This window comes from Loxodonta africana, chromosome 14 (assembly GCF_030014295.1).
Source record: "Loxodonta africana isolate mLoxAfr1 chromosome 14, mLoxAfr1.hap2, whole genome shotgun sequence".
Lineage (NCBI taxonomy): Eukaryota > Metazoa > Chordata > Mammalia > Proboscidea > Elephantidae > Loxodonta > Loxodonta africana.
Window position 1 is genome coordinate 55,174,324 of NC_087355.1, and position 25,015 is coordinate 55,199,338.

The 25,015-nt window shown below is 40.6% G+C and overlaps 1 long non-coding RNA gene across 6 annotated transcripts in view; it reads left to right on the plus strand.

Annotated features, from left to right (window-relative positions):
* Positions 1-487: 487 nt before the first annotated feature.
* The window catches only part of LOC111750081 (uncharacterized), a 169,631-nt gene continuing 145,103 nt past the window's right edge, over positions 488-25,015 (plus strand). Inside the window, exon 1 of one of the 6 annotated variants that reach the window (XR_010317821.1) lies at positions 488-3,198. This is a non-coding gene — a long non-coding RNA (uncharacterized LOC111750081). The remainder of the gene's footprint in view (positions 3,199-25,015) is intronic. The other 5 variants (XR_002785214.2, XR_010317819.1, XR_010317818.1 and 2 more) reach the window with 5 other exon arrangements.

Here is a 25,015-nt window from a genome sequence, read left to right on the forward strand (position 1 = left end):
GTTCAGTGGTAGAATTAATGCTTTCTGTGCAGAAGACCTGGGTTGATTCCTGGCCTACGCACCTCATGCAAAGCTACCACCTTACTGTCAGTGGAGGCTTATGTTGTGCTATGACACTGAACAGATTTCATCAGAGCTTCCAGACTTAAATGGACTAAGAAGAAAGGCCGGGTGATCTACTTCCAAAAAGCAGCCAGTGAAAACCCTGTGGATCATAATGGTCCAATCCCCAACTGCTCTTGCAGATGGCACAGGACCAGGCAGTGTTTGGTTCCATTGTGTATGATGTAGTCATGAGTTTGGGGCAGCTAACAACCACAAATATTTATATGTACAAGATACTGTTCTAAGAAATTTACATATATCAACTCTTTTAATCCTCCCATCAACCCTCAGAGGAATGTACAATCATATTCCTTTTTTGTGTGTCTGAATATTGAGACCTAGAGAAGTTAAATAATTTGCTGAAGTTTATACAGCTAGTCAGTGGGATTTGAACTGATATTAAGACCATAAACTTTTAATCAGAGGCGATGTCCTTTGATGCCCACAAGCTCTGAGTCATTCCTACCTCTGATAGCTTGCAGAGGTAAATAGCCAACCAACTGCTTGCCTGGATCTCCCTGAGGTCTAGATTCCCCATTAGTGTGCTCAGCCTACCTATAGACAAATCTCTAATAAATACTTCTTAAGGATGTACAATGGGGATATAAATTAGAATGGTACTTCACTTTGGAGTCATAGAAATCCAGCCCCCAATGTTTGTTTTCTCAAAATAATCTTTTTGGACCAGGTTGCCTCAACACCCAGGCGTTTCCATGGTGGGTTGAACCCATGGAACAATATCTTCTCCTAGGGATTAAAGTCTTCTATCTACTTCATCAGTGGTTGGTATTCTTCCTTTTCTCCAACCACCAGAGCTTAGCAGGCAAGTGAGCGTGAAGGTAGTGTTGTAATAATGCCTTTCTTCATCAAGCGTTCCCATGGCTACCAGATGTTGATCAATCCCTGGTTTCCTGTGGCTGTGGCTTCCTGTTAAGTTCCTCTTCTGTGGTATACGGCTGCCCCGCCCTGGGTGTGTGACTCCCAGTGTGACAGGCTCCAGCAGATGCTGTGCTGGAAGTCATTTGCTGTGTTTCTGGCATTACGGAAGTTGCCATTTCCCAAGGAAGTCTGCTCAGTATGTGACTCTGATCTCTTGCTAAGGGTGGGTGGCATTCCTTCTTCAGGTTCCTAATGACTTTTCCTAATATAGGTAAAAGGGAAAAAAAAACTACAAAGTGTAAATTTTCTAATCCAAACCTCAGGTTGCCCAACAGCATCTCTTTCTGTCTTGGGAATTCAGTATCTGAAGAGGAAGGCCCAGCATCACCAGATTGATAACTCCCCGTCTTTTCTGAACAGGAGCTAATGGGAGAACTAATCTATTATGGGTGGTCGACACTATTAGTAGCCTTTCCAGGAACCCCCGTACCCTCTCCTTTTCCTTATTGGACAAGTCCTTCTTCTACAGAAAATGCCAGTTAGTCTTTCTCCAGGCCCCTTTGCAATCAGTAAGTGCATAAGCAGGTAACTCAGTACTGGGCCATGGGACTGGAGAGGATGTCTGCTAGGCCTTGGAGAAAGGCTTCTCTCCCTAGAAGAGAGAAAGCATCCTGTTTTCCTTTCTGAAGTGATTATATCCGCATGTGACCCCTGGAGCTGCTATAGTCTTTTGGAGCCTTGAGGTAGTCATCAGTGTCATATTGCGAAGGCCAGAGCTCAAAGAGGAAAAATACCTGGTCCTTGAGCTGTTGCCAAACTCAGGAACTGCCACTCCTTGGTTTTCTTGTTGTAATGATAGTAATAACAGCCAGAAAAGCTATTATGTGCCAGATACTTTTAAGTATTACGTGAGCTTGTAACTGTATTGTTAAACTGTACATTTTAGTTAAATGTTTCTGCTATTTGCAACTGAATACACCTTGACTGATATACTTGACAACTAGAGATACTGTTCTCTTCTAAGCCTTAAAAGTCTTAGAGTTGCCTCTTGGGAAGCAGGCCTCAATCTGTGCCCTCCAAAATATATGGTCCACTCATCATGGGAGGAATCCTCTTTTCCCAGGCCTCATCAATGAAACCCTTTCATGTATGCCAGGATCCTAAAGTCTACACATAAAGCGTCCTGGAACAGCTGGGTATGAGCTTGCCATGGCCTTTACTTCTGGCCTGGTCACTTCTCAGTTACACAGACAACAAGAGTTAGTACACATATAGCTCCTGGAGGGCCACTCTCTCACAAAAACATCTAAATATGAAGGCCAAGACTGAAGATGGGGGAAATATTTCTAAGAACCCCCCATTATTCTCAGCCTTGGTTTTAATACTTCAAGCAGTCAGATTACTCCAGAAGGCTCAGGCTCCTCCAAGGACCAGTAAATTAGTTCACTGCAGCAAATGTTTATCTGGACATATCTCTCCATAGCAATCATTTTCCTGGTCCACACTCCACTTGAAAATACCCTGCATATGTTATATACTTTGTATATAATAAAATAAACACCATCATCAAAGAGCTCTATAAACTGTAAAATATTATACAGATATAATTTTATAAGATGACAAAGATTTATTCATCACCTTCTTTCAACATTGGAAGCTCTGGGTCCTAGGAATATATGTATATGTATATATGGTAGTTTGTTTTATTACCTTATTCAATTGTCAACATAACCTGCTTTGCTACCAAATACATTGGCTGTGTAAGAACTGGTAATGTTTTCTTTTATTGCAATTGAATGTATCTCACATTTTATTAACAATTATTACTAATATTTGGTCACCAGTTTGCAATTTGCCTTATAATTTTTACATATGTTATCTCACATAAATCTCAGAACAACCTCCATTAAAAATGAAAACATTGAGGCTCAGACTTGCCCAAGATGACTCAGCTAAAAAGTGATGAGGTTAGTAAAGGCGCCAGGTTCTCAGGCCAAGGAAAGTTCTTTCTGCTACAAAGCTCTGACTTCCCTTTACATCACACATGTCTTTAAGATTGAATAGGGAGCACAGGGCTATGCCTGGGAGTTCAGTAAAGGGCAATAAGCATGCTGAAGGTGAGCTTGGCAAGATCTTTCAGGGCTACAATGGCTGTGGGAGAGACTTAAGGAATTAGTGATATCCTGAAAGACCAATGGACTTTGGCGGCTTTAGGTAAGTCACTTGAGCAAGTTATTTTTTTTTGTTTTCTCATTTGTAAAAAAGGAGCCCTGGTAGTGTTGGTGCAATGGTTAAGTGCTTGGGTGCTAACTGAAAGGTTAGCTGTTCAATCCCACCCAGCAGCTCCATGTGAGAAGGACCTGGCAATCTGCTCCTGTAAAGATTACAGTCTAAAAAACCCTAAGGAGCAGTTCTACATGGTCACATGGGGTTGCTATGAGTTGGAATTGACTTGACGTTACCTAACACCAACAACCACCTGTAAAATAGAGATCACAATAGTACCCACCCGATAATCTTGTGAGGTTTACGTGAGTTAGAACAGTACTTAGTGCTTCGTAAAAATTTGCTGTTTTTGTTTCTGTTCTGTATGAACACTTAGAGTGGTTGAAGACAGAGATGGGGCAAGTAAGCTGCTTTTCTCTTCTTACACACCATTCCCTTTTCTCTGTCTTTGAAAAAGTTCGGGATAATGGATAGATTACGGAGCCCCTGTCTGAATGTCCTCAGGGATCATCTAACCTTGAGTGTAAGCACCACAGTAGAAAGTAAATTTTGAGCTCAAATGAAAACTGTGATATTCAGCTCTGTTCACTGTTTAAAGAGTTCCTTTAAAGAGCTTAATAAAGAGGATCAGCAGGATTCTTGGGTATTAAACACGTCTTCTAATGCAATATTTTAACGAGGTGAGTATAATATGGAAAGCCCTTGGATTAATCTTCCTTTAAACTACCCAGGAGCTCAAGATGCAGAGGAAAATATCCTTGGAAAATTGCAGGAACTTTTATTGAACCCAAGTGTCAAATACAAGAAAATTAGAGATACCTGACTTCTAACCCCTACCAGGCTGGCTTTGTCTCTCTAAAATCTAGAGGCAGACATGGTTACCATTCAGGGACATGAACAATATTGCTTCTTTGTCCCTTTCCTGGTTCTGAAGCAGTCATCTCTGCCCGGGTTTATTTCAGGGATTGGTGGGGGCAGTTGTCCCCATTGTGATTGTTCTCACTGCCAGGGGTTGCACCCTCCCCCGTCCTAAGACCCCGTGGTATGTCCTCAAGGAGATTTCCTCTAAGAGCTCATAGTTTATTTTTGACAAGACATTTTGTTGTTTGCCTGCATCAGAGTGTGGGCAGCTAGGAAGCACATACGCAATTTCAAAGCATGGGAGTCATTTGTCTAGTGTTAGTCACTATGAAGTGGCTGCCACCTTCTTTGGCAGTACTTCATATCTGAGGCCGTTTTAGGTCGCCTGTCCTTGTGTGTACAGTTGTAATTTTTAGCTCTTTAGCTTAATTTTGTCCTTTGAATTCCTTTATAAATTACAGCTTCTTGTGGCTTTTTTTTTTTTTTTTAAATGGAAAGGACTAGTACATAAATCTCTGAAATGTGTGTGTATGCTTGCACTGTTAGAGACAGAGAGAGAGAGGGAAAGAGAGAAAGCTATTCTTCTCTTTTTCTTCTTTATCTTGGATGTTGCAAGATGGGTACCAGATTACCTCAATGGGCTTCAAAGGGCAGATGGAGTGGATAATTTCTGTGGGATTTGATTCGATCAGTACATAGATTAGCTGATTGCCCCGAAAATATCTTCTCTACTTTTTGTTCTTATTTATTGAGGTAAGCATTGCCTTGCTTAGGAGGCTGTTTTGAAAGGAAAATCCCTTTGAGAAGGCTAACCAAGAAGTTGTTAATAAAATTCTCAGATTGGTGGTCCAAAAATCTAGCTGATCATCCCAATCCTCTGGAGTACTTGTTAAGCATACAGATTCCAGGGCTTCACCACAGATTTAGGGAGGAATCAGAATATCTAAGAAGGAGAACCTCGCATCTGAATTTACAAAAACGTCTTTGTTGTTTTTCTTTGAATGAGTTGGGAATTACTTCCAGACTCCCAGACTTGGAAGGCTTGTCTTTATAGAAAGAAAGGAAGGTCAGGGCAGCAAAAATTGGCTGTTTTTGGGAAATGAAGATCCTTAAAGGAGAGAGTAAAGTGGATGGTTTTTAAAAAGGCAGTGGAGGACTCCAAAGACAATTTACTCATCTCACGGATTTGCTCTAGGTTAACTGTGTCAACATAGAGTATGCCTTAATCAACAGCCAACTTCATTAATAAACTTCATAAAACCATTCTAGCGTTCCTTGATTTCCTTCGGTACTTCAAACATGATAGCAGTCAAAATGTTGACCCTGATTCTCTGGTCTCGAGATTTTGCTGTTTGAATAGAATAGCCGGTTTATATCAAGAAAATACATGCAGAAAGTTTATTAGAGAGTGTTCCCAGGTGCAACCCCTGTGAGGCAGTGAAAGAAGTAGGACTGGTCGGTAAGGAAGTCTTCAGCCAGTCCCACAGAGAGCTCAGGAGATAAATGTCCCATAAGAATTGCATGTGTGTGTATGTGTGTGCAATAGAGAGAGAGGGAGATTTCCAGGAAGAGATTCAGCTTAGTTGTCAACCCTCGACACAGGTGGCATATAGGGGCACATCACTACATCCACCCAAGGCTGGTTCTGCTTTCGTGCAATCATTGATGTTCTACCTCCTCTGGTATATATAAATAACCCCACCCACCCCCATACCCACCCCTCCTACCCCTCCATCCGAAGATCTGTGCTCTCACATGTATTGTATATTGCCTGACTTTTTGGGCTTCCTGGTTACTAAAGAGTGCTAATAGAACAAATTGAGCAACTTTAAGATGCTAATTCTTTGCACAGTTTCACAGAATGTAGATCTCAGAGTTGAAAGTTCATGAATACCCTTATTGGTAATAAGACTTTGTCCCTTGAAAGGAAGAAAAGGGAAAGGAAGAAAAGAAAAGAGAAGGGAGAAGGGAAGAGAAACCAATAAATGAGTGCTTACCATATGCCTGTGCTAGGCCCTAGAGACAAAAAGATAAATATGACAGTAGGAATACACAGACTTGCAAATAAGTAATCACAACACAGTGTTATGGGTGGTCTGGATGAAATATGATTATTATTCAATGAAGACATAAAAAAGAGTATGGTTAATTTACTGTGAGAGCTATTTAGGAAAAGCTTTCTATAAAAGGTGAAATTTGGAATGAATCTTAAAAGATGACTAAATATTGGCCAAGAAGAAGGTGCAGGAAAGCCATCCAGATAGAGAGCAGGATATGTAAAGACCTGGAGACATAGACTTGCTTTGGAAACTCCAATAATTTTGACATTGTTGAAGCTTAGGTTTGGAGGAATGTCATGGGGAGAGGCAAAGCCTGAGAGGTAGGCAGATCATGGAGGTTTTTATACTTTGCAAAAGAATGTGATTGTACCTTGACATCTATGTGGTTCCCCTTTATATACATAATACATACATAAAAAATGTATATATCCTCTTTAAAGAGAAGAGTAACATGATCAAATGTGTGTTTTTGAGAATTCAGTTTGGCAGTACACACCAGTATTAGACTAAGGCAAATTGTAAACTCTCTAAGGGGCAGTCAGGATTCTCCAAGAAACAGAATTAATAAGATTATATATATATGGAGAAAGAGAAATATTTGTTTTAAGGAATTGGCCCAAGTGACTGTGGAGTCTGGTGAGTCCAAAATCCATAGGTCAGGTGAGAGGCTGGAAAACTCAAGCAGTTGTGTGTCCAAAATCTGTAGGACAGGGCATAGGCTGAAAAGGCTGGCAGAATAGCTGTTTTACAGTCTTGAGTAGATTCCTTCTTCCTCAGGAAGCCTGTTTCTTGCTCTTAGGGACTTCAAGTGATTGACTCAGCCGATTCATGTTATAGAGGGTAATCTTCTTTACTAAGAGTCACCTGAATGTAAATGTTAATCGTATCAACAAAATACTGTCACAGCAATATCTAGACAAGTGTTTGACCAAACAACTGAGCACCACGGCCTAGCCAAGCTGGCATAAAATTAACCACCACAGCCAACTCCTTGTGAGCTTAGCACTCACACACATCTCCTTAACCCATTCTTGATCTAACTCTTTCCCTAGCAGAGGATGCAAAGTCCTTGGGAGACGTTCACTCTTCTTGATATCCTGTAATTTAAATACCATGATATAAAGTTGATACATCTTATGTTATATGACAAGTAAGGAGATAAGAGAGGGAAGCAAAGTCTATATATCCATATGTATCCACACAAATATATTCATAACAAAATAACAATTACAGTCCTCATTTCTGCAACTGGTCAAGTGGTCATAGCTGATATTTATAACTACTTTCTTCTAGTACCCATTCCATATTCCCTTTGCCCTCAGGAAGCACCTCAGCACATAAAAGTAACCACCACAGCCTTCATTTTATGTAAGTGCTGCAGGTACTCCAGAAATGAAAGCTGAGAATAATGGTGCTTAGAATATGCTGACTTTTCTTCATACCTTCCTTTTTCTATTAAGTAAAAAGTAAACTTGAGGGTTCATATTTATCAGCTCTATCCAACATTACCGTCTTCATTAAAATAAAACAAATCAATTAACCTTTGCTAGGCAACTTCAGAAATCCAGTCTGGTGGTTTCTGTTTATCCAGAAACAATCTAATAAAATGTAATTGGTTAGAGAATTTCCTTGGAACACATTTAGCACAAAAAGAAATATTCTTAGATATATTGAAAGTGTAGAACAAAGGTGCATTCATATATCAGTTGATTCATCCATCCATCCACATCTCTTCCGGCCCACTCCAGGCATTATATGAGACACCAGGGCTGCAAAGATGCGTAAATTAAGCCTCTGTACAAACAAAACCCTGAGGCACATGTACAACAGATGATGGCAATGCTATATGATAATGTAAGTGTTATTATAAAAAATAAATATTTCGTATAAAATAGTCATATAATTTGTGCTGTTCAGCATAGTGAAGAAGAAAGGGTAAAGCCCTTTGAATTGAAATACCAGGGTTTATGCCTCAGATATAGAATTTACTATCTCGGAAATCTTGATCACATGACCTATACCAACAGCTAAGATTTAAAATATGTATATGCAAAGGAAATAACAACTGTACCTTATCTAAGAGAATCGATTAAAAAGCCATTCAAATTAATAGGAGTTTGATAAAATTACTGCATATGAGACAAATACATAAAACCGAACATCATTCACATATACCTGAGAGAGGCCATGGCCATGGGTATGATCGTTATTCAGTGGAGACATAAAAAAGAGTATGGTTAGTTTACTGTGAGAGGTATTTAAGAAAAGCTTTCTATAAAAGGTGAAATTTGAAATGAATCTTAAAAGATGTCCGTGCATGTTCTTGCTGGGTATGCCAAACAAACAAAGCCCTAATCACCCTGGCCACCCATCAGGGTTGTGTTTGCAGCAAGCAGCCTTGAAGGATGAGAGAACATCTCCACCCAGGCTTGTTTCTGCTTGCTGTTCAAATGGAGAATTGCCCACACTCAGTGGTCCTCTCCTGTAAATGCAGCCCACTGTGTGTGCAGGCATCCATGATGGGCCCTCTGAGTCATCCCAAAAGGATTCGAGGGACATGAGGAACCTGCATGAACACCATGCTGACACTCTGGCTACTGCCTTTGCTGTGAATAATAAAGTCCCGTTTTCTCTGACCCAGGAGTCTCATGTCTTCTGCCAGCATTCATAAAACAGTAATGTGCTAGTTTATTAGTTTATAATTAGTGCAAAACCTCAGATGCTTCACGGTTCTACAATAGACATTTAACAGAAGAGATAATAAAACAAATCTAACAGCAGCAATAAAAATATGTACAACTGAGTCTTAAAAGCTTGTGAGCAGCCATCTAAGATACTCCACTGGTCCCACCCCATCTGGAGCAAGGGAGAATAAATAAAACCAAAGACACAAGAGAAAGATTAGTCCAAAGGACTAATGGACCACAACTACCACAGCCTCCACCAGACTGAATCTAGCACAACTAGTTGGTGCCAGGCTACCACCACCAACTGCTCTGACAAGGATCAAAATAGAGGGTCCCAGACATAGCTGGAGAAAAATGTAGAACAAAATTCTAACTGACACAAAAAAGACCAGACATACTGGTCTGACAGAGACTGGAGAAACCCTGAATGTATGGCCCCTGGACACTTTTTGATTCAGTAATGAAGTCACTTCAGAGGTTTACCCTTCAGCCAAACATTAGAGAGTTCCATAAAACAAAACGAGACTAAACGAGCACACCGGCCCAGGGGCAATGATGAGAAGGCAGGAGGGAATAGGAAAGCTGGTAATGGGGAACCCAAGGTTGAGAAGGGAAATGTGTCGATATGTCTCCTGGGGTTGGCAACCAATGTCACAAAACAACATGTCTGTCAATTGTTTAAAGAGAAACTGATTTCCTCTGTAAACCTTCATCTAAAGCACAATTAAAAAAAAATATGGACTACTGAGTGGTAATTTACAGAAAAAATATGTTTCAGCTTGTCTTAGTCATCTATTGCTGCTATAACAGAAATGGATGGCTTTAACAAAGAGAAATTTATTTTCTCACTGTCTAGTAGACTAGAAGTCCAAATTCAGGGCATCACCTCTAGGGGAAGGCTTTCTCTCTCTGTCAGCTCTGTAAGGTCTTTCTCATCAATCTTCTCCTGGACTAGGAGCTTCTCTGTGCAAGAACCCCAGGCCTAAAGGACACGCTCTGCTCCTGGTGCTTCTTTGTTGGTGGTATGAGGTCCCCAACTCTCTGCTTGTTTCCCTTTCATCTCTTGTGAAATAAAAGGTGGTACAGGCCACACCCCAGGGAAACTCCCTTTACATTGGATCAGGGATGTGACCTTAGTAAGGGTGGTACAATCCCACCCTAATAGTCTTTAACATAAAATTACAATCACAAAACAGAGGATAACCACGTAATACTGGGAATCATGGCCCAGCCACATTGATACACACATTTTTGGGAGGACATAATTCAGTCCATGACAGACCTATATGAAGAAAAAAGCAATATTTTATTGAAACTAAAAAAGGAGGTGAGCAAATAGAAAACAATGCCATATTCTTGCAGGAGAAGATGAAATATTACGAAAATATCAATTCTTTCCAGGTATTTTTTATAGGTTTATTGCAACTCCAATTGAAATCCAAATAGGATGCTTGAATCATTGTTACTTAATTCTAAAGTTAATAGGGAAGTATACACCAAGGAGTTTATCAAACAAAGTTCTAGAAAAGAGGAGAGGGATGAGCAGCACAAAGGTTAAGACCATAGAAGTGGCAGTATAGCAGAGTGGATAATAATGTGGCTTTATCATTAGCATGCTCTGAATTTGAGCTTTGGCTCTGTCCTTTTTAACTGTGGGACTTGGCCAAGGTACTTGACTTCCCTAAGCCTCAGCTTTATCATGTGCGTAATGGGGGTCATAACAGTGAGGATGTTGTATGGGTGTTATATGGATTAAAGCACTTAGCAACATACTTGACACTTAGTTAGCACTCAACGAATTCTTAGTTGTATCTGATATTAAAATATGTAATAAAGCTAGTTGGAACTGCATAAAAATTCAGAGAAATGAATCAGAATCTACCTATCATTTTCTATCCATCCACCTAACCGCACAGACAATATAATGTATAATAAAGGAAACATCACAGATAACTAGAGAAAGGATACACACACACACACACACACACACACACACACACCCAGAACCCAGTGCACATGCAATATACATAGTTATAGTGTACAAACACACAAATATTTATAATAAAGAAAATATCGCAGGTGAATAGAGAAGGGAAACCTATGTTTATATATGTAGTATGGTTATACACTGTGTGTATGTATATACATATATGTGTGTATATATGTATATACACATTTACATACATACACAAATATAATAAGGTGTCAACTTCAAAAGGCGGGGAGTCCATGCTGCATTCAATTAAAAGGTAACCTCCAACAGGCTAATAAGTCAAAAGAAAACACCTCAGAGCACACTAAACCTTTTTGGATATGTAATCCCACCCACTAGGGAATATTTTATGCAAAATTTCCATCGAATAAGCTCTTCTTTCCTGTTTCTTAGGACTGCTTAAATCAAATACAGACTCTGGTGCAAAGGTTAATCACATCCCTTTAAGGGGAAAACCCTCTAAAATCTGATGGCCAAATGTTAGAAGAACACTGTAAATATGTAGTAAGTTCTGAATTAAATTTAAGGTTATTTTAATTATAAAAGCATTAATGACAGCAGGAAATTTAATGAAATAGTGGACCATGAAATCAGTGTTATCATTTTAATACATAGCAGAATTTGACAAACTCTCTAAGATTCCTGTTCTCTTTCATGTCTATTACAATTTCCTTCTATTAGTTTCTACAAATAGAAAATTACATATAAAATGAGTTTAACCAAATCTCCGTTAAAATCAGACAATCTGATTTGGTATTATATAACTACACTGAAATTTCATTTACTTTAGAAAGGGCTTCGGCTGGTACGTTGAATACTAACTACATTTCTAACAACACATATGTAGCTCTGGGTTTGACAGGGGAATAATCCTTGTGCTGAACAATAGATCAAGATTTTAACAGAAAGAATGAAAATGGATAGAACAGAGTGCTTGACCAGCCTCGCAGAGGAGAATTTTTGAAAGCATTTCTTGAAACAGTCTGAAAATATTTACTCTTGTTTATCATTTTACAGAAGAATACTTTCTGAGAAAAAAGTTGAAGATTCAGATGTCAGGCCTGACCAAATATAGCATGTCTGAGTCTCCCCTGTGGTCTCCAGGAAGAGTAAAAGGCCTCAGAAAATTGGTCTTCTGTGCTTCAACTGTACCGGCTGGATTGCTATTACAGCAGTCTATTGCCAGTTGGTAATTATTAAAGGCCTTCCTAAGCATGCACACAAATGAGAAGTGCTTCATGGTGAAGTATTTTAACAGGAGGTTAGTTTGCTTGTTTTTAAAAAGTAATTGCCCTAAACCAAATGTAGAAGTAAGTTAGAAGACAGGTTACTCTTGTGGGAAGGGTGGTGATGGGGCAGGGGTAGGAGCCTTCTGGGATGCAGCTAGTATTCTTGGCCTGGCTGCTGGTTACAGTGTGTGTAGTTGATGAAAATAATTAAGCCGTATAATTATAATATGGGCACTTTTCTGTACATATATTTTAAAAAGTTGTTGTTGTTCTTGTTTAGTAACTGCTTTAACATTCCCTGTTAGGAATACAGATTGCCTAAAATAATGTAAAAATCTTGAACAGTGAGAACCTCTAGGTTAGCATTCAGTGGAAATTTCTAGGTTCGGCTTTATCTTGCACATCATAAAGATTAGTATCAAATAATAGAAGTCCTATCTCCTTTGAATCTGGCTAGTCCATGGCCGCTTGTCCAATCCTATCTTCTAAGACCCAGTCTATGAAAGTATCCTTACCCATGCACTCCTACAGAACCCTAAAATAAATGCCCTGAAGTGGATCCCTAAGCCATGGATCTTATTTTGAATGGGCTTCCAGTTTGGAAATCTTCATCAGGACCTAATAGGTATTGACTCCCCAGCACCGAACAGGTATTGATTGAATCACTCACTCAGTTAGGCAAATTGTCCTTCTAGCATCTAGAAACATAACTTGCTCTGGCAGCTTCCAGCCAAGCCTCTTCGTGCCTTTGGCCATCTCTACTATCAGTGACATGGCAGACAGTTCTGTACCCTGACTCTAGATTTCTTAAGGCGATTATTGCACAGTCAGGCTGAGAAGCAATAGAGACTAATGAAAGTTGCACAAAACCAAGAATCAGAATGAGAATGCGTTGGCTTCAACCCGCGTTTTACTTTTCATTAGACCTTGGACAACCTCTTAGTAAAATACGGGTTGAATATCTGCCCTCATCTCATGGATTTGTTACGAGGATTGACTACGACAATGCATGTAATCCTGTTTTGTATGCCATATGTAGCAATGCCAAAGTCATTACAGTAATGTGGGCTATTTATTACTGTGTGTGTGTTTGTGCTTGGGGGCAAGGGGTTGCTATCACTTAAGGTATTTTTACCTCTTCTTCTACTGAGCTGCACTCATAACCACATCGAAAGCACAGGAGGGCAGAGTCGTTTTTGTATCACTTTTGGCCACTTCATTAGACATCTTTCAAAGGCAGTGTGAATTAGCTCAGGCTTGAAGTACAGATGCCAAGTTACACGCCAGCCCTGGTAGGCAGGACGGCTGCCTTCTCTCTTTCCAGACAACTGCCTGGAAGAATTTTGTATTTGTCTTCAATTTGCTGTATTGGGAGTTTCCCAGATAACCAACCAAAAGCAGATTGTGACAGCAGCATCTAGGTCATTTGAGGCATCTCTGAGCCAGTCGGTACAGAAAATTTTAAATGAGCTTAAAATTTTAAGTTCTGTTGATATTGGGAATGGGTCAATGGGGCTCTATTAAGAATCTGGGGGTGGGGGAAGTGATTTCCTGGGATTCTCTGATAGATTGAGGCCATTAATTTACAGATAGATTATTTCTTGGATAAAGGAGACTTTTCTTTGTGGGAACACTATTTTAGTCTACTCTTAGGCTGTCTCCTGCAGGATCCTGGGGAGCCCACCCCTGTTTAATTCAACCAAAAACCTACTGCCATTGCTTCTATAGTACTCATAGTGACCCCATAGGACAGAGAACTGCCCCGTAGGGTTTCCAAGGAGTGGTTGATAGAGTTGAAATGTTAACCTTTCGGTTAGAGGCCTGAGCTCTTAACTACTGCACCACCAGGATTCTCATTTAATTCAAGGAAATGTTTTTCAAAATATTCCAGTTCAACCCTGCTAGAATTCTGAAACTTGCCTCAAAGAGTCTGTAAGTTTACATAGCCCAGAGGGAGCTGGAGACTAAATTGAATTCTTTAGCTTTACAATTTCTTTACCCAGCTGGAGCTTACATATTACATTATTTACTGCACTTTGGGAGTAGTAGCCTATTTCTTGTTCTTAAGTCCCAGATAAGCCATAACTAATACTTAAAGAATTACAAATTCAGAGAATAGACAGCTTAAAATAAACATAAAGATGTTTACAATTCTCATGGAAAATAACAACTCTCTATTCCAGAGAATATAGACTATAAATATGCCCACAGACTAGTGTACTAAATCTTTTTCAGGGGAGGATAGGTGGCTAAGCAAGTTAATTATATTGTTGTCCTATAGGGCTGGATGGAAGGTCACACAACTCCTTCAAATGCTTTTTTGCATTTCTATGTATTAGAAGAATGGTACTCTCATCAAAGCAGCCATCAAGCTGCCCTTTTGCAATCGCCACTTCATTACATGCTTTCAAAAGCTACATCTCTCTAGCAGTAGCCTAGTACGATTCAAAAACACAGAAAAGAAGGGTCAGATTGTCAGCTGTAGACAAGGAACTTGCAGTTACCATCCCCATCCCCAACCCCCCCAGCCCCCCAACCCCCCCCCCACACACAGAAGAAGGCCTAGGGTATTTCTGGGCTCAAAGATAGCAATGATTGTGAGGATGGAGCAGGACCAGGCGGTATTTTGTTCTATTGTACATAGGGTCACTAAGAATTCCAACCCCAGGCACCTAAGGACAACAGCAGGCCTGGGAGGTGTAACTGAAGATGCAAAAGAGTTCTCTGCAAAGGCCTTTGTGTCAGGGCCAGGGCCAGGGCTCCCCTGAGGCCTGAGTTCTCCTGAGCCCGGAAGGCAGACTACACTGGGCTGTGATTTGCAGCAGCAGTCATCTCCCTTTTTGGCCTGATATTGGTGTCTAACGTTTCCCGAAGGATCCTTGGGTTAAATTTTGATTTGGCTGAGCTGCCTGTTTAAAAATATAAATCTTAACAAGTGAGGCAACTCATTAAGGCATTTAATACCTTAGTGTGAATGAATCTGGAGTGAGTGGTGAGGATGTGGGGAAGAGACTAGAAAGGGAAGATGAGAGATGCCAAAAGTCAAACAACAAATGTATCCAATGGAATGTGGTGGATATTTGGCAGAGGAGGGATTATTTGTTGCTTCTTTGCTTGCACAGCCCTAGGGGAGTAACCCAAGGGTGGAAGGTAGTTACTAGGAGAGCAGGGCCAGTGTGTGACCCTGCTTAAGCAGTAATGCCTTCCTGCCCTCCCTCCACATTGTCCATTTTCCAGCCCTCTGAAGTCTCTTACTCTTTCTATACTCGCCCTACTGAAGGATTGCTCCCCAGCTCCTTCTGCATTTGGTTATTGGGACTTTCTGAAGCTTACCCTGTGGCCTTTTTGGTTCTGGTAGAACCTGCTAACCTCACTGTACAGTGCTCACTTGGGGAGGGAGCTGGTGGTTATGGAGGCACAGGCATCTAAGGGGTTGGAAATACCTGTGAGGAGACCTGAAAGTGGGATGATTCTGCCCAGAGGAGATAAAGCTGAGGGGAAATAGAGTGAATCTTCTAGAGAACCCAAAAGTCCCTTGCATGGGCTGGGAAGCACTGTCCTCCATCCTCTCTGAACATCACCCAAAATGAAGGGAAATGGATGGGAGATAAGGGATCTTCATTGGAATTAAGGAAGGTTGTACTGGAGCTGAAAAGTTGGAGGAAAAAAATAATTCGTGAAGTACAATTTTCCAACTTTCCTTTAAGTTGTTGTTATTGTTAGGTGCCACGGAGTCAGTTCTGACTCATCGCAACCCTATGTACAACACAAAGAAACACTGCCCGGTCCTGCATCATTCTCAGAATTGTCGTTATGCTTGAGCCCATTGTTGCAGCCACTGTGTCAATCCACCTTGTTGAGGATCTTCCTCTTTTTCGCAGACCCTCTACTTTACCAGCCACAGTGGCTGAAACAATGGGCTCAAGCATAACAATGATTGTGGGCATGGTGCAGGACCAGGCAGTGTCTTGTTCTGTTGTACATGGGGTCCCTAGGAGTTGGAACCAACTCGACGGTACCTAACAACAACAACTACTTTACAAGCATGATGTCCTTCTCCAAGGACTGACCCCTCCTGATAACATGTCCAAAGTATGTGAGATGTAGTCCTGCCATCCTTGCTTCCAGGGGCTTTCTGTTTGTACTTCTTCCACAACAGATTTGTTCATTCTTTTGGCAGTCCATGGTATATTTAATATTCTTCACCAACACCACAGTTTAAAGGCATCAATTCTTTGATCTTCTTTATTCATTGTTCAGCTTTTGCATGCATATGAGGTGATTGAAAACACCATGGTTTGGGTCTGGATGGAACACCTTAGTCTTCAAGGTGACATCTTTGCTTTTGAACACTTTAAATAGACCTTTTGCAGCAGACTTTCCCAATGCAATGTGTCTTTTGATTTCTTCACTGCTGCTTCCGTGGGTGCTGATTGTGGATCCAAGTAAAATGAAATCCTTGACAACATCAATCTTTTCCCATTTATCATGATGTTGCTTATTGGTCCAGTTGCGAGGATTTTTGTTTTCTTTATGTTAAGATGTAATCCATACTGAAGGCTGTGGTCTTTGATCTTCATTAGTAAGTACTTCAAGTCCTCTTCACTTTCAGCAAGCAAAGTTGTGTCACCTGCATATCGCAGGTTGTTATTGAGTCTTCCTCCAATTCTGATTCCCCATTCTTCTTCATATAATCCAGCTTCTCGAATTATTTGTTCAGCATATAGATTGAATATGTGTGGTACAAAGATACAACTCTGATTCACACCTTTCTTGACTTTAAACCATGCAGTATCCCCTTGTTCAGTTCGAATGACTCCTCTTGATGTATGTACATGATCCTCATGAACACAATTAAGTGTTCTGGAATTCCCATTCTCAGCAATATTATCCATAATTTGTTATGATCCACTTAAATCGAATGCCTTTGCATAGTGAGTAAAACACAAGTAAACATCTTTCTGGTATTCTCTGCTTTCAGCCAGGATCCATCTGATACCAGCAATGATGTCCCTGGCTCCACATCCTCTTCTGAATCCAACTTGAATTTCTGGCCATTCCCTGTTGATGTACTGCTGCAGCCACTTTTGAATGATCTTCAGCAAATTTTACTTCATGTGATATTAATGATATTTTCAATAATTTCTGCATTTAGTTGGATTACCTTTCTTGGGAATAGGCATAAATAGAGATATCTTCCAGTCAGTTGGCCAGGTGGCTGTCTTCCAAATTTCTTGGCATAGATGAGTGAGCACTTACAGTGCTGCATCCGTTTGTTGAAACATCTCAATTGGTATTCCATCAATTCCTGGAGGTTTGTTTTTTGCCAATGTCTTCAGTGCAGCTTGGACTTCTTTCTTCAATGCCATTGGATCCTGATCATATGCTACCTCCTGAAAAGGTTGAGGAAACCCTGGTGGAGTAGCGGTTAATTGCTATGGCTGGTAACCAAAAGGTCGGCAGTTCGAATCTGCCAGGCACTCCTGAAACTCTATGGAGCAGTTCTACTCTGTCCTATAGGGTCGCTATGAGTCGGAATCAACTTGACGGCACTGGGTTGGTTGGGTTGAAATGGTTGAACATCGTCCAATTCTTTTTGGTGTAGTGACTGTGTATTTCTTCCATCTTCTTTTAATGCCTCCTGCGTCATTTAATATTTTCCTCGTAGAATCCTTCAGTATTGCAACTCGAGCCTTGAATTTTTTCTTCAGTTCTTTCAGCTTGAGAAATGCAGAGTGTGTTCTTCCCTTGGTTTTCTACCTCCAGGTCTTTACACATGTCATTCTAGTACTTTACTTTGTCTTCTTGAGCCACTCTTTGAAACCTTCCATTCAGCTCTTTTATTTTGTCATTTCTTTTAAATTTTAATTTCTTTTTTAAAAAGATTTTCTTTAAGTTGCTGAACACTTTTTCTTTGAATTTGATTGTATATAAAACTCTAACAAAAGCTAAACTGCAGTGGTTGATCTGGGGGTAGGCATCCAGGAAGACAGTTCTATAACCTCTCCCCAGCCTGTGGGACTTTCCTAAGGAATTCCAGGCTTCTCGGAAATACAAATTAAAAACCCTGCTATAATGTTTGCTTGCATTTTTAAATAATAAAGAGCTCTAGTGTTGCCATGGTTAAGCACTCATTCTAACCAAAAGGTGGGCAATTCGAATCTACCATCTGCTCTGTGGGAAAAAAAAGACCTGGCAATATGCTACTATAAAGATTACAACTTAGAAAACCCTGTAGGGCAGTTCTGCTCTGTCCTATAGGGTCAGTATAAGCTGGAATTGACAGCACACAACAACAAGAAATAATATTTTTGTTTATAAAGCATTTTCACATAGTCGATCTCATCTGATCCTAACAAAAGCTTTGACATCATCATCACTTCACAAATGAGGAGATGAAGCCAAGAGAGGCAAAGGAAAAGGCTTGTCATACTCTGCTTAACAAGGACCTGAATGCGGGTATTCTGATTGCAAAAGGACAACCCAGTTTCTGTCATATCACATTGCCTCCTAGGAGGTGTCTCTACCTTCTGAAAGCCCAGTGAGAAAATCATACAGGTATAACCACATTTCAGAGTGTTTCCATTTCTAAAACACAAAGCTAGAGACTCGAGCTATTTGTGACTACAGAAGGACAAAGAACAAATAAGGGTCTATGATGAGAATATCCTTCTATGCCTGACTGCTTTCTCCACTGCATAAATGACCAAGAAATGGCCTGGGACACAGGAGTCAGCCAGAAGACTGAGAGAAGAGCTTGGTGAAGCAATTAGGAAAAGATGAGGAGGCAGATAAGCAAGCTGATGCTTTTTAACTAATTGAGAAAAGAGAAGCAAATGTACGGTGGAAGTGCCGACTTGAAAGAAATTGCTAGAATCAGGACATAAATAAGGTAATATCTGTCTGGTCTGATTCCAGGCATGGTTCTAAAGGATGTGCAAGTCCCACCTCCCTGACCCCCTCTGAGCTCACTCTTGAGACAAGCCTTGTGTGGAACAGGAATATATCACTGAAAGTTGTTTGCAAGGATGATCCCCACCCCTTGCTCCCAGCTCAAATTAGATGTTCCTTTCCTCCCTTTTCCCTCCCTCCCTCCCTCCTTCTTTCTTTTTCTTTCCTTCTCTCTCTCTTTCTTTCCTCTTTTCTTCCTTTACAGCTTTCATGTAGAATTTACTCTTCAGCATTTTAATTGGCTCAGGTTGCCTCTCCTTCCCTCCTCTGCCCCCCATCTTTTCTCTGACTTGCCTTCCTGCCTCCTTTTTAGGCCACCCACATCTGTGTCTCCCTGAACTGCTGCTTCTTCTCTCTGCCTCCTCCAGTTCTCTCTCTAAATTGAGAGAGAGAAATGAAGGGCAGGAAGGGAATTCTGAGTTGAGGATAAGTTCTGGCCTTATTCTGTGCTTCCTTTAGTATCCTTATCAGGGAGAAGTCGCTGTTCTGTACTTTACAATTTTGTATTTTCTGAATGTGCTGAAGTACTTTAAAATACTTAGAAAGGAAAATAATGGTTTCCCTGCATGCCAGAGTGCAGTCTGTGTGAAGAGCAAGCCTGGCAGAAAGAGCCAGTGAGGCCTCTGTCAGGAGCCACACCCTGGGTTCTCGATTTCCTTTGAGCTGCCATGAACACCTAATGGCCCGGGGCTCTCTGCCTTTGATGGCAGATGAAACAGAGCATGGAACATGGGGTTCCTAATCTCAGATCTGTTGTAGGGAAGAAACATCATAAAGTCTAGTAGAGCAAAAAGAAAGTTTTATTTGGCATATATTCAAAAAAGCAAAAGTGGAAAGCAGACAAGCCTGCTGTCAGAGCTAATGTCTGCCCAAATCTGAGGAAGGTTACGGCATCATCAGTGTATATTAACATCACAAAATGGGTAGAATCATTGAAAGCGGCTCCTTTTCATGGACTGGCTAAAAGCTGCTAAGATCAACATGATTCTACATTTTGAATCACCTTTCTTAATAATCACTGGTACAGGTTTCAGTCAAGAGGGCTTTCACTGGTCCAAGAAATTTTCTATTCACTAAATCCTAACAGAAAACGGTAAAGGTGGAAAGTCTTTTGTGTTCTGGTTGATTGGTGTATGTAAAATGTTCCCTAAAAGATATTTTCCAAGATTATCCTAGCTATTGTCTTTATACCTGAGGGCCCAGTTGGTGTGTCCTTGTGAGCCCTTGTGAGCCCAGCTCCAGCTGGGTCACGTTCTCTATGCCCAAGGATAGGGAATAATGATTCCGATATTATTTCCTAAATCAGATCCCAGGTCAACACTTTTATGTGCTTGCTCTGGCCTAAGGCCTCTAGACTCCTGCTTCTGCTCACCTAGACTCTCACCTGCTGCCACTTGAGATCTTAACCAATTTTTGTGGATATGGCATCTCACCTGTCTGCACCTTTTCTTTCTGCTTGCTTGCTCTTACCTGATTTCTTATGTTCAAGCTCTAGTAGCATGATACATTTGCCGTACAGAAACATTGGCATGGAAAGAAACATTTGTTAAGTGAAAAAATGATCTTAGTAGGTAGAAAACTGTGATCATCAACCTTGACCTCTTCCCTAGTCCAACACTTCCCCTGAGTTTCTAAGTTTGTTAATGCTATCATTGTCCTGTGATTCCTTTGCAAATTCTTATCTCTTGTCTATCATGTACTTAATAATCAGATGACAGCCCTTTTATATCCTGCATGCAAAATGTCCCTTGACTTTGTCTCCTTTTTATTTCATGGTTCACTGCCTTAGCTCAGGCTCATGTAATTTCTTATCTTAAAAAATACCATTCTGTGATTCTCTCTCCTTTTCTATACATCTTCCACGCTCTGGATAATTTCTGAGATTTTTATCACTTCCTGGCCTAAAGATTGCTGTTGGTTCCCCAATGTTTGGCACATTTTCTAGTCTTACCATTCCTCATAGGTCCTCTCACCCTTCATCATATACTAGCCCATGTTGACCAGAAACCAGCCTTGCCGGACCCTCCACAGTTCTTAGCCTACCTTGCAATTGTGAGCCCTGTCAGAGAGTTGGTGGCGGTAGCTGAGCACTATCTAGTTATCTCAGGCTGTAATCTTTACGAAGCAGACTGCCACATCTTTGTCCCACAGAGCAACTGGTGGAATTGAACCACCAACCTTTCGGTTAGCAGCCAAGTGCTTTAACTACTGGACCAACAGAGCTGCTTCTGGTAAAGATTACAGCCTAGGACACCCTATAGCGCAGTTCTACTCTGTCACATGGGGTCACTATGAGTCAAAAAATCAATCCAACAGCACATGATAACATTTGCTGACCCTGAAATCATCGTTATTCTTGTACCTGGCACACAGAATAGTGGTGCCCCTTGGGATATCTGGTCCAGGAGGAAAAGCCCTTTCTAAGTGAGTATGCTAAGGTGTTAAAATGGAACTGTCTTGGGGCTTTGTTTGAAGCCTCAAAGCTGGAAAAAAAAAAAAAAAAAAAAAGGACTCCAAGTATCTCCACATTCTAAAAGAGGTATTAGATCATCTGCAAAGAATTTGCAAAGGGAGTAACAAAAACTATGCAATCAACAGCTAACCTAAAGGTTAGTGGTTTGAACTTACCCAGCAGTGCCACAGAGGAAGAGCCCTGGTGATCTGCTTCTTTAAAGATTACAGCCAAGAAAACCCTATGGAACAGTTCCACACTGTTACTCCTGGGGTCACCAAGAGTCAGGATTGACTCTAAAAAAAAAAAAAATTATTATTATTATTTTTTTTATCGCAGCTAAAAACAGCAACACCGGCAAAATCTAGTCTATGAAAGAAAAGATTAAGAATTTATTAACTGATGTGGTTCTCAAACCAGATTCCGCAATTTCACCATTTCTCCCTAGCATTCTCTACATAGCCACCAGAATAATCCAAGTCAATTATGTGTGAGTGAGACTCCCCAATTACAAATCCTTGCAATGCCTTTCAAGGCCCAAGGCTACCTCTTGAAACTTATCTCCTGCTGCTCCTCTCTTTGCTCCAGCCACACTGGCCTCCTTACTATTCTTCAAAAAAATATATACAGGCACACTCCTGTCTCAGGACCTTTGTACTGGCTTGTCCTACCTGACCTCCTTACCTCCTTTAAGGCTTTTAGTAAATGTCACCTTCTTAATGAAGTCTACCCCATTACCCTATTTAAAATTGTGAGCCCTACACTCTAGTACTCCCTTCCCTGTATCTTGCTCTACTTTTTCTTTTTCCACAGCACTAACACAGTATAATACTGAATTATTCATTATTTTATGGCTCATCGTCTCTGAGGGTAGGGCTATTTATCTTTTTTGTTCACTGATTTATACTAAGCACCCATTCTACTGATGAAGCATAGAATACACTTATTTCTGTACTAGTCATTAGCTAAGTCAGAATTTCCAGGGAAGAAAAGATGGCTCATCAAACTCACTTCCCATAACAACCATATTTCACTCACACATCAGATCTTCAATTCTTGAAAATGGTCCTTTCACTAAAATAATCTGTTAGCATTGTTTACTAGTATTTTAAAGAAGCTATTCAGAGTAGTTTTATCACAAAAGCAGTCTCTTTTCAGATGTAGGTGATAATTTTTTTTCCTTTCTAGTTTTCCCCTTATTTTGTTTTTCTTTTCAATTTCTCACTTCACTTCTTTCCCAGGTGGAGGAGACAATTAATCTGGGTGTTTTATCTTAACAGAAGGAAAAAGAAGGGGGATCAAGTGAGCTGACTTAGGCAAAAACCAGTGGAAATGAGAAGGAGGAATGTGAAGACACCTGGAGTTAGTTTGAAAAAATTGGTTGAAAAAGCCAATCTCTATTACCAGGCTCAGAAAAACAGATAAGAGATAATTGTCACAGATTTCAGTATGTGATCAAACTTCAGACTCATAGGGAGAAGCAAAAATATTGAGTCCTTCCCTTATGCTTCTCCACAGGGGCAATGATGGTTCAGTGATAGAATTCTCATCTTCCGTGTGGGAGTCCCCAGCCAATACACCTCATGTGCAGCCACCACTTGTCTGTCAGAGGAGATTTGCTTGTTGCTATGATGCTGAAAAGGTTTCAGTGGAGATTCCAGATGAAGACACACAAGGAGGAAAGGCCTGGTGATCTACTTCCAAAAATCAGCCAGTAAAAATTCTATGGATCACAACTCTGAGATCTGCAACTGATCATGGGAATGGAGCAGGATGGGCAGAATTTTCTTCTGTTGGGCATGGAGATGGCATGAGTTGGGGGCTGACTCGATGGCTGCTAAAACAACAACATGCTTCTCCACAAATCAGAGATCCAGTGATATGGTGGAAGGGCCACTGGACCAGTCCTGATATATTCGCCAACTATTGTGTAGGCATAGGCCTGTCGATCAATCTCTAAAGCGGGGATAATGAAACACAGGTTGTCCTGGTTCACAGACTTCGTAGAAAGATAAACGAGAAAATATTTGGGAAGGCATTTTGCTAAGTACTGTATAAATATTGGAATCATTGCCCAGGATTAAGGAGATTTGTTTATTAGCGTACAGAACAAAGATACCAAGATTCATTTGAATCACTATGAAAAAAACCAACACTGTTCCATTTCCTCTGACCAAGGAAGCAAATCCTTTTGCTGTTATATATCTACATTCATCGAGTGGGGAATCCAGACCTCAGCTGTCTTCCTTCCCATCAAGATTAAGAAACACAATAGTGGCAGCTAGAACAGCACAGAACCACGAATAAGAGACAAGAATTCTGTACTTCTTAAATGTCTTTGTTTACAGTATTTTCCAGAACACCAGAGTTTCTCTTGTTATTGTGGTTGCCTATGCAGTATGATCAGCTTGAAGCCCGAAGACTCCTCTAATATCAAAAAACAAAACCCATTGGTGTCGAGTCGATTCCAACTTATAGTGGCCCTATAGGACAGAGTAGAATTGCCACGTAAGGTTTCCAAGACTGTAATCTTTTTGGGAGGAGACTGCCTTTCTCCCACGGAGTGGCCGGTAGATTCTAACACCCGACTTTTCAGTTAACTGCTGAGTGCTTAACCACTGTGCCACCACAGGGCTTCTTGAATACCCCTCTAGTCTCTAAAATTTCTGAAACTGTTGCCTAAAAATACAGCATTAGCTATTCTGTTTCTTTGCATTATGGAATAATTTCTACTCAAATCCCTTTGAATTGTCACACAGAAGAAAGGAGAAATTGAGGCCTAGAGAGCACCAGGCGCCAATGGAAAGGAAAGGGCACTGACTATGATAAAGGAAGTGAAAAGATGCTGGAAATCAAATTTATCCCCTCTGAGTTTTACCTCAGGCTACCCTGCAGAGCAACAATTCCTTTTGTCCTTCTCACCCAGTGACTCTTTCCAAACATGGTGAAAGATGCTGGGCATCAGGGCCTGTGAGTTCTTATCTCGCTCTACATGCCTTCCTTGAAAATTGGAAACTAAACACGATTTTCAAGATGGAAAATGATTTTGCCCTTAGAGTGCCTTGCCTTCCAAGAAACTCTGCCTTTAGCCAACTACCCTAGCCCATTCGTGACAACATTTTAGCACCATTTTTTTCCTCTTTTTTTTTTTAATGTGCTATCAGTGAAACGTTGGAATTTTGGATTACCTATTATGAGTCGGAATCAACTTGACAGCAATGGGTATTACTCATCTTAGGTCCCCTGGGTGGTGCAAATGGTTTGTACTTGAGTACTAACTGAAAGTTTGGCAGTTCAAACCCACCCAGTGGCACTGCAGAGGAAAGGCCTGGCAATCTAGTTCAATAAGATTGCAGCTAAGAAAACTCAATGGAGCTCAGTTATAGTCTGTAACACATGGAGTTGCCATGAATCAGAATTGACTAGACAACAACAATTTTGCTTTTTATAAATAACTCATCTCAGTTGTGAAGCATAAAGTTGACTGTGAGGGACTAGGCCGCTACCAAATGTAAGCAGAAGAGCTACCTTGGGATTCAGTATAGTCCCTGGGTAATCCTGATAATCTTGGG